A 19,616-nucleotide genomic window follows, 5' to 3' on the forward strand; every position below is an offset into this window, starting at 1 on the left:
TTGTCGCCTTAGTAACTGATAAGAAGACAGAGAAATGTTTTGCTTATAAACCTATTATTCAACCCCTTTTATAAAAAATTCAAAGTTAATTATTTCACTTATACGGTCATCAAGTTGGACGGCGGACTTCACTCAGGGCTTCGCAAAACCTATAATTAAAACTCAAGATATTTAATATAGAAGGAATCGTTTTAAAAGATATAGTTCTTGTTGCCAGGTAATCAATCGTAAGTCTTGACCTAAGCAAACCATAAAAATTATTCCCCGCCAAATGGACTTGTATTACAGTACTTACAGTCCTCACATATGAAGCTATGCAAAATTCCTCCTAATTTCGTGAAACAAACCTGTGTCGAGTTAAGTACCAGAGTACGCAAAAATAAGCCGTGTTCAAAAGGTAAGGCGAATTTTTATTTTCAGAATCTGCCAGTTTCGTATATCAATGCATTACCTTTTTTGTAAAAAACAATTTTACACGCAAAAGAAGTTAACATTGGTGTTAAAATATCGCCTATTTTTACGGCAACATTTTACCCTATTTCTTGAACATCGTAATACGTCGTATACCACCTATTTTCTTCTATGTGTAAAAGTGTTGCAAAAACCACTTTATACAAGGCTCTAATAGACATTTGATCAGATATGGGATGTAAATATTCTAGAGTTCGTTCGTTCGTCGTAAACCTCGACACTTTTTCTTGTTATTGATTTTTTTAATTTACGTTTTTCGTAAGTGTGCTTCGATATATCAAATGTGATACAAAAAGAAGGGTCGCCTTGATTTCCCTTGCGTCTAGTGGTCGGTCACATCGTCAGAATAATCTGAGAAAATTGTCTAATAATAGGTGTAGGGGAGTGTTACTTTTCGATTTGCTCCAACTCCAGGTGAACATATGCACACACAAAATTTTCAAAATTCCGGAAGTGTATTGTAATCCAATTGGATAATTAAAAAGTGTTTTCTTTGGTATTTTGCTAGTGTCTGCCTCGACAAAGCGAAGGGCTAGGGAAGCAGAATAATAAAAAGAATTTTCAATTGAAAAGAAAAAGTGAACTGTTCTTGTACTATAAGCGTACGAGCGTTATAGAGCGTTATAGAGCGTTATATTATCTGAAAAGTTTACGTCACTTCGAATTTCTTTTCTAAACTTGTAGATTACTAGAATGTTTGCGCAAACAAACAGCTGGCCAGACGAACAGGCGGACATGCTTAGGTGCATTCAAATCTTGAAACTGGCCAAGAATTTATACTTTATAAAGCTTGTTTCTGCGCGTTATAAAGGTATTGAAGAACATTTAAATTTTGATACATTATATCCGATAGGTTTGGCCAATTTATTCTACTTTTATACAGATACGATAACGACAACCATAGAATATATGTTCAAATTTTTATGCATTTATCTGCCATAACACCAGTTTTCGTGGTGCGGTAAGCGCGCCCTTCACCGTTATGGCCCGTTTACAATATTACCCCGCGTCCACGGACTTTCAATATTTCTGCCAAATCTGAAATCGATAGCTTAATTTTTGTAATTACGAAAATGTTTGCAACAGACCTTCCACAGATAGACGGACGAGTATGTTTAATGAATTTTTCGGAATTTGCTGATGATCAAGAAGACGTATAACTTGTGGGTTCTCCGAAGTTTCCCTCTGGGCGTTGCCAACACTTGGACAAAAAGAAGGTAGCCTTCATTCTTTTGGGTACAAAAATGATAGATATGAACAAGTAGTATATAATACCGCTACACGGTACAATCATACATCTTTGTCATTCTTTTGAATGCATTTTGCAACAAGTTTCATTTCAATTAAATATTAATATAAAAAACAAAGAACACAAAAATATATTGTTGCTGATCGATTTTTTATATATATTCACAATTCCGACGGAAAAAAACTCCGCAAAGCACAAACATTGCACTCTAAAGTTCCCATACCGGGAATCGAACCCGGGCCTTCTGGGTGAAAGCCAGATATCCTAGCCACTAGACCATATGGGAGGGCGAGTTAACTGCGCAATATGATGTATAAGTAGCCTACATACAATATTTATAATAAGGCACAAAAACATTATGTATATAAGAGAGAACATATATTCAATAGCAACATAACTGCAACAAATATGTTAAATGAAAAAAAAATTGTATTGTACAATGCAAAGATTACATATACAAAACGGATGCATATATATTATATTTTTGAAGGTCTATAAACATTATCTATTATAAGGAACATTTCGCCAGCAACATTAACGCAACAAAACTAGTAGATAGAGCACAAAAACAATATATATGTAGGGAAAAATTAATAATATTTTGCTTTTAATAACATTAATAGGAAACATATGTATAGTAGAAAGTAGAGAAAATAATTATAATAAAAATTTTTTGGCAATAAATATGTAAATATATAAATATATAGCAATACAATGACAATTATCCAAAAAAGAGCCAAATTTATTTATACAAAAATGTTCAAAGCAAACAAACGTACAACCGTGCACAAGTATTTCTGGTTTACCGCGAATACACTCACGCGATTATCTATTCAAAACATTATAGCATAGCACACACATGTTATTAGTGTAGTCTTACCCACAGTTGCCGCACAAATTTTAATAAATGGTCTTTCACTCTCTCTTATGATCTTTAATATTATTTGTTTGTATCGGATGCTTCTTGCAAACCTAATAATTTTGCTGCGCAAATGTTGCTAACGAAATGTCTTATCTTATATTTATAATGTTTTCGACGTATATAAACAAGCATAATGTGTACATTGCACATATATATATTGTTTTATATGTGACACACTATCTATTAAAAAAAAAATGCATATCGTCTATCAGAGGATGTATTTCATATTCAAGTATTATAGCACTATGAAAGCGAGCAAGAGAGCGAAAAAACCTAAATTAAAAAAATTACTGACTTTTCTTCCACAAATATGTGCAAAACTAGGCATTACCATCATACGTATGAATATATGGAAAGAATTATCATTTTATTTTTGAAAATAGGGTAAAATCGAATGCCACGCCTATAAAAATTGTATAAAACTATTGAGGAGACGTACAAGGGGAGATGAATGCATATTTTTTATGCATTTATATAAAAAAGATTATATATTATAAAATAATGATAATCCCAGTTTATATATTACTAAGATATTACTAAGATAAATATCCTCATATATACTACGTGCTTTTTGTTTTTCCATTCCTTTGCCGCTACGCGAATACTCTATATAATCTTCGGTTTGGGCCAACAGTAGCGATTTAGGTGGTGCTTGCAAATGTTCTTCAATGTTCTTCACCGCCATACTTTTCCACAATATGTTCCTTCGTCTGAAAAAAAATAAAATATATTATTGCACGGTTGTAATTGAGATCTCTAAATACTTTACGAATTTTTATATCTTTGAACAATTTGATGCAAGATCCCTGCAGGGATGGTTAGGTTCGTCATGCGGTGAGTTCCTTGGATTATAATGTGCACCAACTGTGCAACAACCGCCCGATGTCAATTATTTTCTCAAGTTGCATTTATATAAGATTTTTATATTTCTTTAAAATATTTTTCCTCTTGAAATATATATTCCAGGTATTTCTTTGTTGACTTTTGCAATTTGACTATTTTCTACTTCAAAGATAAGTTTTTTGTCCTTAATATGAAGACCTAGCACCACCAGACCCAAAACGTCCACTCTTTCACTCACCCCGCGACCAACCCACTTTCTCTAACTTACCTAGCATTTATAAACCTGATCAAACTTCGGGTTAAACTAATTATTCTCAACTAATGCTGATTTCTCTTCACTCTAATTTCTCTTGACTTAATCCTAACTTTTTTAGCCTAACTTACTCTAGCACTCCCCCTTCGAGACGAAGAAGCTGTAAGACCGAAACGAAGGATGACTGTGGTTCCTCACAATACATACCTAAGATGTTGGTTTTAAATCAGTTTCGACTTGAAGGATGCATTCAATATAAGAAGGCACGTCTTAGTATAACAAAATAACAGCCAAGTTTCTATAATTTATTCTGTACAATCATGAAAAAAATAATATATACATATATATATAATTTGACATCATATTTGTATGCCTAAATTAGTACTAATCAATAATATCAGGAAGAGAAAAAATTGAACATATTTTAAAGTTTTCTTTTATTATTGTATAAGAGAAATTCCCTACGCTAATAAACATTTTTGAACTACTACACACAAACTCAAAGAATTAATATGAAAGAAATCACAGTTTTATACTTCCTTTCATTTATACATGAGAACAAGCATCCTAAGCACATAAATATTTATAAATAAGTGAATTGATAATTGACAATAAGTAAACCTGTGCCTTGACTTACACGATGGGCAAATGTTTTTGACAAACTTTTTACAAAGTAAAATCATATAAACAACAAGAATTGCTTTTGAATGCAAGTTGCCTTGCTGGTTGCCCAGCAAGGCAAAATATATAGAGAACTTTACGATGTATTTATTATAATCGCATAAAATGGTGTGAAGGGCTTGAATTAGTTTATTACTTTTTTGTTCATGATTTTTAAAATTATTTTTAAAAAATGAAAACAAATTCAAAATAATTGATATCACTATAAATGCCCTTGGATTTTTACTGAGTTCGCTTCGTACCATTTCCTCTCTTTTTTTAAGACCTTGGTGCCAAACAACAGCTTGCAATCTTCTGCCTAGCTTTTGAGAAAATTCTGTTTAAGAGAAATTTCTTAAGCGATATGTTTCATAGTAAGTAAAAGATTGCATGATTTCTTTCAAGATTTTCTCGCTCCGAATGTCTCTGAATATCAACGTAAGCCCTTTAGGAATATTTGTAGACTGCATTAATTTTTACAAGAATTTCTTTAAATACTCTCGATTTTTTTTTACACGGTAAATGCGTTCCTTAAAAATCCGTGCAAATAGCATCGTGTAAAAAAATAAATGCGACATGTGGTAAATTTGGTTACATGTTCAACAATTTAAAAAAAGCTTACAAGTTAAAAAAACTTTTTATATTCTATTCAAAAAACCGTACAAAAAAATTATAACGAAGTCCATATTACATGTTTATAAATCATAAACCATTAATAAAAAATTGAAATCGGTGTACAGTGAAAATACAGTCCATAAGTACATAAAACATATCAAAAACTAAAATTTAAATTAGAAATAAAAATCAATTTACCAACTATTCATTATTACTTGGTAAAGCGTGCACGTTTGTCTCGAACTGGATTAAAAATGGTGCCATCAGCAGATATGTCGAGTAAGTATCCCACAACTGTCAGGTGTGAACAAATGTATGAATAATTTCGTTCGTTATTAATGCCTAGATAGCCGTAGAGCAAGTCACCACCACATATGTGACCATAAGCCGTCTGACTTCTCATCACAGTATTCCCTCAATTCTATTTTTTATTGCTATATATATAAGTTCCTCTGAAGCATTGCCGAACAAAAAATTTTCTTTGTCTCGTGCTAAAACGAAAAGTTCGTGTAAAAAAAGTGTATTTGTAGCATATAAAGCAACGTACAAGAGCTAGTGCCACCTCGTGTAATAGAAATTAATTAGAATCACAATCCTCTTATACCAAGAATACAAATAACACAAGTATTCTACGGAATACGGAAGTTCTAAAGATATCCTATTTTGGTATATGCGCCCCTTGCGATTTTAGAAAAAAGGAAAGCAAAGAGGCGATGGAATAAGTACAATAAAAACGAAGTTTTAAATAGTTCTGCATAGCAAATAAGGTGACTGCAATGCGTTGGTTCATTCCTCTCGAAGTGAGCTGTCTAACCAGATTTCTTAGCAAAATTATTGAACGAATAAGCTTCAAAACAATTGCAAAACGATAATAATACTTAAAATTTTGTAGATATGAAATTTATTTCCGCGTTCAAAAAATCGTCTTAGACATATTCGATTGATTTATCTTCAACATCGTAGTCTCACAATTTAAGTCTTGTGACTCCCACAACCAAGCATGCCGAATGATTAAGGGGCGACTTTAAAACTAAGGATTAAATTTCATGTTCCTTCTCTGCCAATTTTATAAACTGCGCGTCCTACTAACTAGGAATGGTTAAAGCAGGGCATCGGACGACATAACACGACGCCGACTACTCGGTTCAGTGTGTAATATTAAACGTAGCAACTTGTATATGTCGTCAGGCCATCATGGCCTTAGTGCCGATAAATGGGTTCGAAACGGCAACGGCATATCAAAATATGTCTTCCCTTGGTGTGCTGTGGAAAAAAGTTTTTTTTGACAAGTGGATTTGTGATTAAATTACATATTTCTCCATAATATCCATACGCAGCCGTTAATTTTATTTTTGTTTGCTATAGCTAGACTTAGTCCTTGCTGATATGTGCTTCTCATTATACATACTAATAAATTATTTTAATTTTTAAGTATACGATGGAAATGGCAAAGAATTTATAAAAGAGGTGATCCGGAAACGTGGCGAACGGTTAAAAGTATTCATTTAACGTGCAAATCGAAGCATTGATGTTTGTGCCATTTAAGAATAGTTGTTGTTTGAACTAAGTGGCAAAAGGCCGAGAAACGGATATAGAAATGCAATTACGTCATATGAATCATTAACATTTAACATAGTAGCAATAATTTCATATTCATAAAATATTTTCGTGCATATCCATGTGCGTACGTTTAGTGCAAGTTTTAGTGGCAAATGGGGAAAAGCTGAAAAAAAAAACTTTTGCATAGAAGTGCAATACATAGATACCATATATATATATACATCTGTATACATATATATATATTAGTATATATATATATATATATATATATATATATATTAGTAGCCGGAAAACTTATTTACACAGACAGCCATTATCAAATTATATTCTTCGCATAAATGTAATTTAAAAATTATGAAAATTACAAGAGAAAAAAATATTGTAACAACAGGGATTTACTTTTGCTATAATTTTTTTTCATCCACTAACATCCATCCGAATGTACACCCAAAATATATGCAGCAGTCATGTGTTCACTCATATTATTGTATCCATGCGTCTATAGTGCATCTAAGTGTATGATGTTTTTAGCAGCTCATTTCATTTATATGCTCCGTTGCTGTTATTACTGCTGCAATATTTGCCTGCAGTTACACATTGCAACACACTTGTAAATCCGACCATTGAATATATATTCATTTATTTATACAATATATAATATGGTAGGTGTTTGTATATATTTTGATCAACGACGTCTATTGATGAACATGATAAAATAATGCAAAGTGTCAGTGTACACAACGGTTAAATTCTATGAGATTTTGACCTTTCTCTGCATAATATAACTGCTTTCGATTTAAAAGCATTGATTTTGATATAAATGACGAAGAACGGCCTGCGGAATTAAAAAAGAGCGAAGACAACGAACTGCAAAAGGCGGAAACCCATTTAACACTTGCAAAAAAATTTCGAGAGGCTTAGCACTTGATGAATCAACTGTATTGAGACGCTTAAATGCAATGCAAAAATCCAAAAGGAGGGAAAATGCTTTACCATATGAATCGCTATTTCATTGGCTCCCTGGTAAAAAAAAGATATATTTTCTGTGATGTATTGTGACTGGCGATGAGAAGTGGGATTACCGCGACAATCCCAAGCTCCAAAAGTCATGGATTAGTCCAGGGTAGCCAGGAAAAAAGACCAGCAATAGGGGTTAAAAGGCTCAGTCATCCTCTTGCATGACAATCCTTGGCCACAGGTTGGAAAAGTTGTCGGGGATACACTCTTGCAGCTTGAAACGTCGAGTAGTTGGTGAAAAGTTGTAGAAAACAATGAAAAATATTTTAATTAATATTATTGTACATTGTACCAATTTTTCTCAATAAACACCTTTCAAGTGGAGAAATGATCAAAATACATGCAACCACCTAATATATACAAAATATATACATATATATATACAAGTATTTATGTATAGTTATATACGTGTGTATAAATGTGGAAGCCCACATATTGTATGGACGGTTGATTTTGCATAAAACTATAAAATGTAATTAAAATGATAATTTTTAATGCATCATATATATGAATGCATACAGGCTCGAATAAAAAACATACACTTATATAATAAGATATATATATAAACATTTATAGTATAAACATTGTAACATTTAATATTTAAGTATTGTAGCATTTTGTATTTTCATTACTTTGCATGTGTGGCAGTGTGTATGCATGTGTTTACTATGACACTATCAACTCCATTATTACTTGCTGTTGTTATCAGTTTTAATCGTTTTTAGCAAATTATTAATTGTTTCATTATATCAAAGCGAACGTACACAAACCAATCTAAGCCTACGAGAGAGATGCTTGAATTAATTTCAATCATTTTTGTAAGTACCTAACATTTTTAAAAATCCAGACAACTCAAAGTTTTTATTACTCAGTCCAGATTAACTGGTCAAGCACATTGTTCTGCGCCGAGTATAGAAAAAGGCAGTCAGAAGGAGCTATTATTTGCAAAGCAATCTTAACTACGATGAGCGTCTTAGGAACCTAGTTGGACATGCACATAGTAAGCGTAACGTTTTGCCAGCTTTCAAGCTTTTTTTTTGCACAATCAAAAAGTCTGAGTTAACTTTTCAATTACAACGTTTCCAGCTATACGATTTGTCGTCGACCTTCGCAATGAATTCTAAGCGAACGCAACCCATTGCATCCTAACTATTGTAATCTTCACGTATGCGTTATACGAGTTTTGGATTATGATAAGATGATGGTGTGGTCAGCCAGTGATTTTTTGTACCCATCACCGAAGGATGAGAGGCGCTTGCAACGTCCACAGCGAAGCTTCAGAGATCCACTTATTAAATACTGAACGGCTTTAAGAACGCCTGTCTGTCTGTCTGTCTGTCTGCAATTTGCAATGTCTCTGGGCAAGAAAAATGATGCTATCAACTTCAAATTTGGGAGAAACATTAGCAATTCTTGCGCGTAAGTTGATATTGAAAATAGTCGAAATCGCTCGAATCACGCTTTCAGTGCCACGTAACCGGATAACACCTCTTCTTTACAAAAGGAATAAAAAACTGTTCTTTTGCTCATTACTCGTCAACTACAGAAGGTAAATTACAGAAGGAAAATTTATTTAATCAAATCTAAAAATTTGAACGTGCATTGTATGGACGACGCATTAGCATCTGCCTAAACCAGACAAAAGCCTAAAACGAGAAAGCCTTGACTTTTCGTGTTTTTTGCTCGTCACTCAAAAGCGATACAGAGCACACGATAAAAATTTTCACTTTTATTCTGAAAATAGAAAATAGAAATCCAGCTCATAGAATGAAAATTTAGTCATTTTTTCCTTTTTTACTTCTTTTTAGGATAACTGTGATGGATTTCGAAGATTCGGTCATGAACGAAATTTTTTTACTTTTCTGGTTGTAACTTTATTGTAAAGCTTCCAACTTCCAACGCCTATCAGGATGACATGATCTCCGATGAGTAATACATGTCGACATCTTTCCGCTTTGATCCGTATTGCATTCACATGGAATCGTTTTGTAGCATTTCTTGGACAAATCAACTTGGATCTTCAATTAATGCTCCCTAAAATGTTCTGTGCTCAAGCATTTTCGACCGAAAATTGTTATTTTTAAATCTACCAAAAAATATACTTTAACACATCAGGGCGTTTATGAAAAAACGAAGGGATATGAATGTGAAAAAATAAAAATTAATTCAAATATGAAATACAATACATACGTACGCGCTGCGACCCTCATGCATCTAAACTATTTTAAATATTTGTACAATAATATGGCAATAGTAATGTATAGGACTTTCGAATATATTTCGTATCTAATATGTTTGTATATATAAATATATTTTAGGTGTATGAATAAATTTTCTGCATTTTTTGATAAAAATAAAATTTATTTTTGTGGTCTCCTTCATATAGATGCTATGTAGATTCAATTGAATCTGTTCAAAAGCATTTCTTGCTGTTTACCCTTAGGAGCTTGGGCTGGGACCCGATTGCCTCTCTTCCGCCCTGTGAAAATAGGTTGCTTCTATTATCCTTACCATCACTTGAGAAACGTAGATTTGTTCTTGCGGTTTTCTTGTTAACCAAAGTAATAAAGGATACTATTGACTCGCCCGCATCATTTGGTGAGGTAAGCTTTAATGTCCCTAACCGCTTCTCTAGGCACTTTATCTTGATTAAGCTTAGTCAATGTAAATACAATTATGAGCTGTTTAACCCGCTCGGAGTTGTTTGCAGAAACCTTAATGTCGTCTATCACATGTTCTCATTATCGGACTCTTTAACGTCTATTAAAGCAATTTTGCTTAATACGCGCGATTTATCTATGTCGTACTTGAACCAACATTTCATTCTTAATATCTCTTTTTTTTTATTTAAAATAATATTGTGTTGTTAACGCGTTGTTTGCCAAGCTTATGCATGTTTGCAATGGTTCAGGGGCTCACTTGCGACATGATATACATACATACTTACTACGTAACTTAATAAGCGAAATGTTCATCAGCTTGCGGATGCCCCCGGGATAGAAACTTCGTGTTTTCGTGGCGATATAGTTATTGACCTCTTTCCGCGAGTGTTACATGTCTGGCAAAGACGCCCCAATCGGAAGATGTTTCTCCTCCCATGTTGAAGATTACTTCCTGTACTTCCTGCTTTTGCTGAGGATAAACGAACATATGCGAATTTTCATCGTTTGGAAGACGAAAATTTTACGCAGTATATCTCGCCGGCTACTTTTTAACTATTCCACAGCTTGTTGAATTTTAACCGCAAACTACCAGAACTTGTAACCAACTGAACTTATATCGCATAAGCGCCAATCCCTAAGTTATCTACACCCAAAATTTCGGACGAAGTGAAAGCACCAGATATGTTTTATAAAGCAAGCAATTTCAAAGCAGAGAATCTATTTGTATACCTAATATATATGTATATGTGTTTAATGTTAAAAATACTTAAATTTTATTTTATGATTATTTTGTCAGTTTAATTTTTTAGTTTCCTGAGTGCGGTAAAGCAGTATTGAAATTATTTATGTACTAAATAATAAATTTTTACATTTAGATGCTGTTATTAAAAAACAAGCTATAATTTGTTTATTTTTTACGCTTATGCGATCTAGTATCCAATAGGGGTTTAATTGAATCTTAACATTTGTCTGTTCGTTGTGCCATAGATCATTTGTGGTACACAGTATATTAAGTTTCTGTGCACGTTCGTAACACGCAGAAAGGCTTATGTTGGATCCACCTTTTCATCATATCAGAATTATTTTTTTAATCGATGTAAGCTTCTCTGTTTGTCTGTACTTCTCTCCATGGGCTGTCTGCTCATCTATTCTTCCGTACAACTTACAGGTATTGCAATTCGATAAATAAAAAACATTCGCGGTCCTATTGATTAAGGACAAGTCGCTTGAAAATTGAAATCATTCTATATCCCTATAAGATATATGTTTTACAGCGAATCGACAATAAAAGAAAAATTCACTAGTTGATGCTTGCAAAGGGATTTCTATGAAGTTATTTCATCGTGCTTTAAATGTATCTGAATTAAGTCCGTAAACGCAGAATATAATGATTTAATATAGAAGTGAATATTCTTCTACATTCGTGAGTGTTTTCTCATAAGTACTGTGAGGACTTTTGACCCTTTCCTGGTGCTGGGATATGCTCAGCGGCACCAGCCCCACGACGCTCACAAGAACTGTGTGGTTATCTTCTTCATTGAGTTTACTTCATTTTCAGCTCGTTCATTATTTACAATCAAAAGCGAAGTTGCTAATGCAATCCCCAAACTGCAAGCAGTTGATGAAACTTGAGTCTACTACGAATTTTTATATATGTTTGAAATCCGCGCTATTTATAGAGATGTCTAAATGAATTAATTGTTATTAATTATTATTTATATGGAACTTCCAAAAATTCGCTCTCATTGTAAATTTCCATCTTATCATAACCCAGCTCATAAATGTACAAGAGTCGACAGCGATTAAAAATCACTATTTGTTGACAGACCGTTAAGCATATGAATATGCGTAGGCAGTTAATGCAAAAGACACCTTCTTCTTTGGAAACGAACATACATAGACCCCTCCCTTTGAACATACATTTGTACTATCGGAGCACGATATGACTTGCATTCACATAATCAAAGGGAATCCCATCTCCTTGGCAGAAAGACCTTAAACGAGGAAAAATTTTTGGACACAACTGTACTGACACAACTGTATGTGAAAAAAATAAATTTAAGCTATAAAGGGAAAACAATTAACAATTTAATTACTCACAGGGTAATTTATAAAAGAAAAACTCGATAAGATTAGAGTTAATTCTTCCACCTCTATTTTTCGACGTGTTTCTTCACCGGCTCAGATAATTGATTTATTCAATTGCAAGGCAAATACAATGATTCAAACGCGTTTTCACACTCTGCATATCAAAAGCAAATGCTACTAATCTTACCACTGCGTTTACGCGATACTTACATTGGGGCGCTTTTGCTGCAGTCGACTAAAAAGTACCGGGATCGGTCTATGCCTGTCGATAACGAATAAAGTCGACAACTACCGATTCTTGACTTGCTATAACGAGTGAGTTTGCACCTGTCGATAAAGTTTGCATTTTTGTTAGTATCTGATGAAAAGTTTTTCCATCGTAAAATTTCTGTGGATCGGCCACTGAGTTAACTTATATTAAGTCTAACATGCCGCATATCTTATGCTCTTAGTTATTGCACAAAGAAAAAAAGAAGTCCCTGGACGTTAAGCAGTGACTCTTTAAGAACTCAACCAACTTTTATCACAAACTGTCGCCAATTTGACATAAGAGACCGTTTCATGTAAGAAATGTTCTTGTTTTGCATTTTTTCTATCCTCAATAAGTAAGTATTTGTTTTATACGCCTATATGACTAAGGGCACCAGTAGGACATGAAGCCTGATAGCCATAAGATGTCATCGTTGTAATTAGCTTAATCGCACCCCAAAATGTATTTTCGCTTGACCGTCTAGCAGTGGAAAGATAACATATATACCATCACATTGGCTTAGTACGCGAAAAGTTCGTAAAAGTGGACTGTCTGCGAAGGTCTGGTGAAGTGAGCTGCTCTGGGTTTGTTTTCATTGAGTATTGGTTCAAGTCAATATCCAAATGGCTCAAAACCTTCAATTTTCATCAAAGCTATCAACTTGCAAACGGCCCGCTTTAACACGAATCTTACTTATCAATTGAAGAATATGTCATTTTCCAAAGAATTAAACACTTGTTATAAGCTTTGATAAAAACATTTTAAAACATTCAACTTTTTCATATCGATTAAGAACAAATTAAACGATCGCTTTGCTCTCATTTTTGTATAAAATAAAAAATAAAACCACACGGAACATATTAAAAGTGTTAAAACCACTAAATTTGTTAAATTAATAAATAGACAGACACCCAAGAGGATATTAACAACACGTAAAGCGCCGACATATTCCCGCAAGCACCCAGCAACACATGCTCATATTATATAAACAAAGCAAACAACAAAGCTAATGTATACGAAAGCAATTGTTTCAAAAACAATGGTTAACTAAAAAAAAGATGAATTCATACGGCAACCAAAACTAACAGAGATAGAGAAATAGCAATAAAAAGAAAAGCACCGCAGAAATAAAAAACAACCAAAAAAAAAAAAAGAAATAACAAACTAACATAGGGTACATCATATATAAACGGAATGGAGTTTCTATTCATCGTAATCATCACCAAGGAAGTTTGTCTATGCAAGTGTTCACCGACAATACTACCGCAGATAAAATAAAATATGAAAAATCGTTGAGCACAAGATTTATATGCAAAAGTTTGCAAACAAATGTTGATGTCAGTATTAAAGTTGAAATTATGTGAACGCATACGCTCCAAGGATCAAGTGCAAAGTACGTAATCGTTATGCTTATTTACTATAAATGACTTGATGTATAATCTGAAGCCCTAAGATGTTTATAGGAAGCTGAACTGAACTGAAGGGCCATCCCAAACAGGTTTGTTTTTTTCACATAGATTCCTTTTGTTGTGAAAGTGATCTAAGTCGAATTATTTGAAAATGGAGAAATTTAACGTGAAAAACGAATTAAAAAGTTTGCACATCTAAAACATAAAAATTGACGATCGCTATAACGATTTATGCGATGCTGATAATACTGTCTCCAGAGTGGTGTTAACAAGCTGGAGGCTAGATTACATTATCTACAGAACTAGTCGTGATGCTCTCTTCACAAGATACATTTTTCTTAAAAACAACGTGTCTTTTTTTCATTATTATTGTTATCATTTATTTAGGCCAAATAAACAAATCCCAGAAATAAAAGTGGGATAAGCACCAGCAACTAAAGCAACCAAAGAAATAAATTTGAGGACTAAAAGTAGGGTAAGTGCTAGCAACTAAGACTATCTCTCTTCTCTTCATTTTTTTTTAAACTAAATTCGATGGTTAGTTTCGGTTTAGCTTAGCAAAGTTTTTGGCCTGAAGAACAGCTCGAGCTTCGGTTGTAATTGTTGACGTAATTTCGTTGAGGATGTGATCATTTGCACTTGGCTTGTGGCGGCTACTGCTGCATAGGCACGGAACGGTTCATCATTTTTAGAACCGTATTTAAAAAGGGATGCCAAGCGCCATTTTCCAAATGGTTAGTTTTTCCTGCGATTTATTTATGTTGAGAGTGAAATATCACAACGATTAGGGGAATAGTTATTTCTTTTGTAACATCTATATAGGAGTTAAGTGCGCACTGATATATTTTGATTCTTTTGGCAATAATAGATATTTCAACATCTTCGCCACAAACAAGCTGTTTCGGAATGATTTTGGCCTTTAACTCCGTACGCTCTGTTTTTTAAGTTGCAAGACTAGTCTCGACAGTGGTGTTATTGATGGGTGTAGTTCGGAAAGCATATGGACTAGCTCTAACCTGACTTGATGATCAGTGGATCTTAAAACATTTATTTCCGACTTGTGCTGTTGTTGCCAGATATGATTAAATAATAGCCAATTTTTCTTAAAACAAGGCATTTTGCTAGGATAAGCAACAGTTTTTACGCGAGCAAAGCGATGTAGCGAGTAAGCTATTGCGTTTCGGTCCCGTTTCTATTTCTCCCTAAATACTTTTAAATTCCTCATAAAAGTTGAGCACATTTTCTTTGACAGATAACTCGGCACTGTATCGTTCAAGTGAAAGAAAAGATGAAACATTCTGCGACTAATAGAATGATCGATTTTAAGTGACATAGCTAACGCCAAATAAGTTAGTTTTCTCCGCTTCGAAAAAGTAATCGAACAAGAAACAGTCCCTCCTGGTAAACTGTCTAGTAAAGTCTTTAGACGGAAACTCAAGACTAGAAACGACAGAAAACCCAAATGCCGGGTGTTTAGCTTATGATGTTACTTCTTATTGGTTCTTTCAGTTTCCTAGACTATATTTCTAAAGTCTATGAATCAGAGGAGAGAGGAGGCCTTGATGAGCTAATTCTTCATTTAAAAGCCAAGGGGCGAAGCATACAAGAAACCAATGGCTTGTGCTTGAACAAAGCTAAAAGCCAATTTAATTCAGTCTAATTTTAATTTCGTCCCTTCCTACACAATTTTAAAATTTGGGTTCGTATGCTGTTCAAGTAGGTCAGTAAATGATGCGTTGGATTAATTACGACTTATAGTTTTATTTTTTCTTCATAACCATTCGCAGTTGATAGCGATACTCTATAGTAGTTTTAGTTTTGCTTACGCACGTGAAGGCTTCAGCGCAAGCAGAATCCAGAAAGTCGATCGAATCCTTATGTCACTACCTTTTTAAAAATGTGCCTGTCGCTTACTATTTAACAATTGACGAGTTAAGTTTTTTGTATCAAATTGGCCTACAACATGTTCGGAAAGAAACTCGGTTCAGAGAAATAAAAAGTCATATTTCGTCGCTCGCCTTACGGAAGAATTGTAGGAAACTTGATGAAATTACTTCGCAAATAGTTGCAATATTCATTATATTTACAAGATCATAAGATCGGACCGCTGAACCGCTGTAATTGGGCTTTTGAGCTGAAAGTGTTCACATTACCTTGAAATTGCCAGTAAGTCTGAATCATTAAATCGCATTAATTATGTTCCGACTCTTCGTAGGCATCGCCTGTCGCAATCTCCCCTTCTTACCATACAGGATCGCATTGTTTTTCCAGTCGAGAAGCTTATCAAGTAACCTGTGATACGCTATTCTTTCACATCCACACATAGCTCCGATTTGACACATAAATGGCAACACTGTTTGCAGATCCATAATTTCTGCATAGGACGAATCTCTCAAACTATTCGCGTCAACATTTCATGGCATTCTGACGATTAGCTTAACACAGTTTTGTGCCGCTATTTTCTTTGTCGCTTTGAACTATTTTTGGCTGTTTCTGTCTTATCGGTTGACTCTATAGCGTAATGATGAATCCATGTTTCATCCATTGTCATAAATTGCATGAAAATATCTTTGATATTTTTTTACCTAAGCAGCTACAACAGCCATCAAAAGTGAGCAAACGCAATATATATTTCGGGCAATGCTTTTTTATGGACCAACACCTAAGCAAAATCGTAAATACACAGCCTTCTGATATCTTTAAGGTGTTAGCTAAGCCTCGCAGCTTCAGTTTTTGATCTTTCAAAACGATTTTGCCTCTTTCTTTAAGTTTTCTTGAGCAGTTGCCTAATTCGGGTGACCAACGCTCTCAGCATCATCGGTATTCATAAGCCTGCGTCTAAAATTAGCAAATCACCCACAAATTTATTGTTTCCACAGATATGAGTCGTCACAGCGTCTTTCACACTAATGCACACGAAAGAAAGAAAGGAAGAAGGAGAAAAGAAGTATCATACCGTTGGGAGATTGGTACCGTCCAGAAATCGTGAGGCTGTCGACTGTGTCGCCTTATATATGTCAGACCGAAGCGTTATTGCTATTATAGACTTAAAAGCAAAACTAAATTAGAAATTCATTGGAAAAGTAATTAAATTGAGTTTTATTTGGAGAACAGACTTGGTCTATTTTCAATTCGAACGACTTATACATAATATTAAAGTATAATTGTGTTGATAGAAAGAAGAACTTTCGTATGCCATTATGAAGGCAAAGCCAATGCCGCTTAGTAAATAATGGAAAACTATAGTGCGCCACCATCGAGAAAAGCACTAAAAACTACCATCGACGCATACAATATAACCATTATTTTATATATTAAAGCTATAGGAAGAACAAGAGCAGCACTAAAAAAAAACCAAAAATCATCATCGTCATCATCGTCATCATCATCATCACAATAATCACGAGCAACAGTCATGATTTAGTGTATAACACCCAAAAAATAAAAACCATTTTTGCTGCCGTTGCTATTTGATTCCCAAAAGTTCACTGTTGCTATCCTTTGTATCTCATCCGGTATAGTTTTTTGCCTTTTTTCTTTTTTTTTTTTTGTTTCTTTCTCTTACTTTCTCCACCAATGTTAAATAGTATTTGTTTTGTTTGTATACAATAAAAACAACAACACTCTTTTCACTCTGCCTTTCATGAATGCTATACACTATTCCCCCACCTTCGTAGAGACCCAACATTAGATATAAAACTCTAACGCGATTCTATGGGGAAATTCAATTTTTCGTTTATATTTAATTTTCCAATATGTTAAAATCAATTGAAGAAAACGTATCGTGGAGTGTTTTTTTTTTTTTCTTTCTCTTTTTTTATTTCATATGCAGACAAGTTTGTGGGTAGTTATCTGTTAGTTGTTGCTTCTACAAATTTGCAGGTTTTTGTACATTGACTGTGTATTTCAGGCGAACGATTTTGTATTTGTCTTTTAACTATTTTGTTTGTACAGGGTCTTCCAACAGCAGCGAAATTTCATACACTCAAAGAAAAGCTTAAGTTTTCTGAAACGAATGCGAACAAGTTTACTATTGCCGTTTAAAAAAAAAAAATAATTTCTAGCACAGGTTCTCTTAGCATGAGAATTCGTAATCGTTTCTCATGCCGCTTAAGGTCCATTTTTAACACCAGCTGTTGTCTTTATTCTAAAATGTCTAGCAAGCTTTGGGTTATAAAGTTGCGAAAACATTTGCGATTTATTGCATCTCTGCGATATGACGTTTGGCTGTATCTCCCTCGCGCTTTCTCTAACTGTCCCTCCCCCGGACAGATGAAAACTATGTTCAGTGCATCGTCACTAATGGCGTGGCTTAGGTCGCACGCGTTATCTGCTCGTAAGTTGAAACAGGACTCAAGAGATTCCCATGAGCAGTGAATAATTGGATTAAGTTAAAATGAACTTCTTCGCATTTTCTCCACTCCCATTGTTATGCGATTAGTATAAGAGTGTTGGTCCACCTTCCTTTCGAGTCGTCTTCCCATCGTTGGTGTCATTTTGTCAACATGCTCGACCGGATGATCGTCTCAAGTGTGCAGACTATATATCTGTTCGTTTCTCTCTCTCTCTCTCTCTCTCTCTCTCTTTTTGTTTTTCTCTCTCTATACACCTCTCACCATATACTAAGTATGGATTACATTGCGTTATTTGCAACACGCTGTATGTTATTTCCTTTGGTGTATTTTTTCCTTTAAATTTTAACGTTTAGTTTTACTGAGTTTTGAAAACAAATGATTTTCTCCTTATTTTATAATAGTGATAAAAACATAATCATTTTTAAATAGTTTTGAAATAAAAGAACAATAAAGCTTTGCTACGACATTTCACTAATTTTTTACATATGCGATAATGAATTTAAAATAAACTGGCGTGCGGTTATCCCCACATTTTTGTCTTTGCTAAAAGTTGAGCTAACTTCACATTTGACCTGCTAAGGCAAACGATTATTCGTAAGAGAATTGATAATTCAACGATAATGAAAGAATAACAAAATGATTATAAAAAATAAACAAAAATAAAAAACCAAGTCTTGCTTTATGTTATAAAATATTTAAAAAAATTTTAAGTGTCTTATGCTTATGGCGAAGACATGCTTAGGGCGATTTTGATTGTGATAAATCCTGGATATAGTGATGAAATTGAGTTTTTCCGATAGGTTTCACCATTTTTCGAAAGTGTCTAAACCCTTAGGTTCGGAGATTGCATTCTTTCAGTGTTTGTACTGCAACTATGCGCAAGTGTTTCTTTCTTCGGCTTCGTGATTGTGGTTAAAGGTTTAGTTTGTTAAAGGTCTTTAAAATATGTAGGCTCTTCTGGTGGGCTATCTTCACTTTAGTTAAAGTTAAGGATCGCGATATGAAATTTAAAGCAACGTAAAGACAGAGAACGTTAAGATGTGTTTGTAAGCATAAATGCTGGAAATGTAGAATATTTACGGGAAATACATAGCACACAACCAGTACAGCGGTACCTAAAACTTTAACCACGTTTTTTCTTACTAACGAAAGTTTGATTTTCTTTGGTCGAATATCTCTCTTTTTGTGGATCTAGATAAAGCGTAAACTAAGCCAAAGAGATGTCACTTATCGCCTTATCTTGATAAGTCGTAAAAGTATA

At 34.0% G+C, this 19,616-nt stretch overlaps 1 non-coding gene across 1 annotated transcript; it reads right to left on the reverse strand.

Moving 5' to 3' along the window:
- Positions 1 to 1,934: 1,934 nt before the first annotated feature.
- Trnae-uuc lies at positions 1,935 to 2,006 on the reverse strand. The gene has a single exon. It is a non-coding gene; the product is annotated as a tRNA-Glu (tRNA).
- Between the last annotated feature and the right edge of the window lie 17,610 nt (positions 2,007 to 19,616).

Source organism: Glossina fuscipes, unplaced genomic scaffold (assembly GCF_014805625.2).
Source record: "Glossina fuscipes isolate IAEA_lab_2018 unplaced genomic scaffold, Yale_Gfus_2 86, whole genome shotgun sequence".
NCBI lineage: Eukaryota > Metazoa > Arthropoda > Insecta > Diptera > Glossinidae > Glossina > Glossina fuscipes.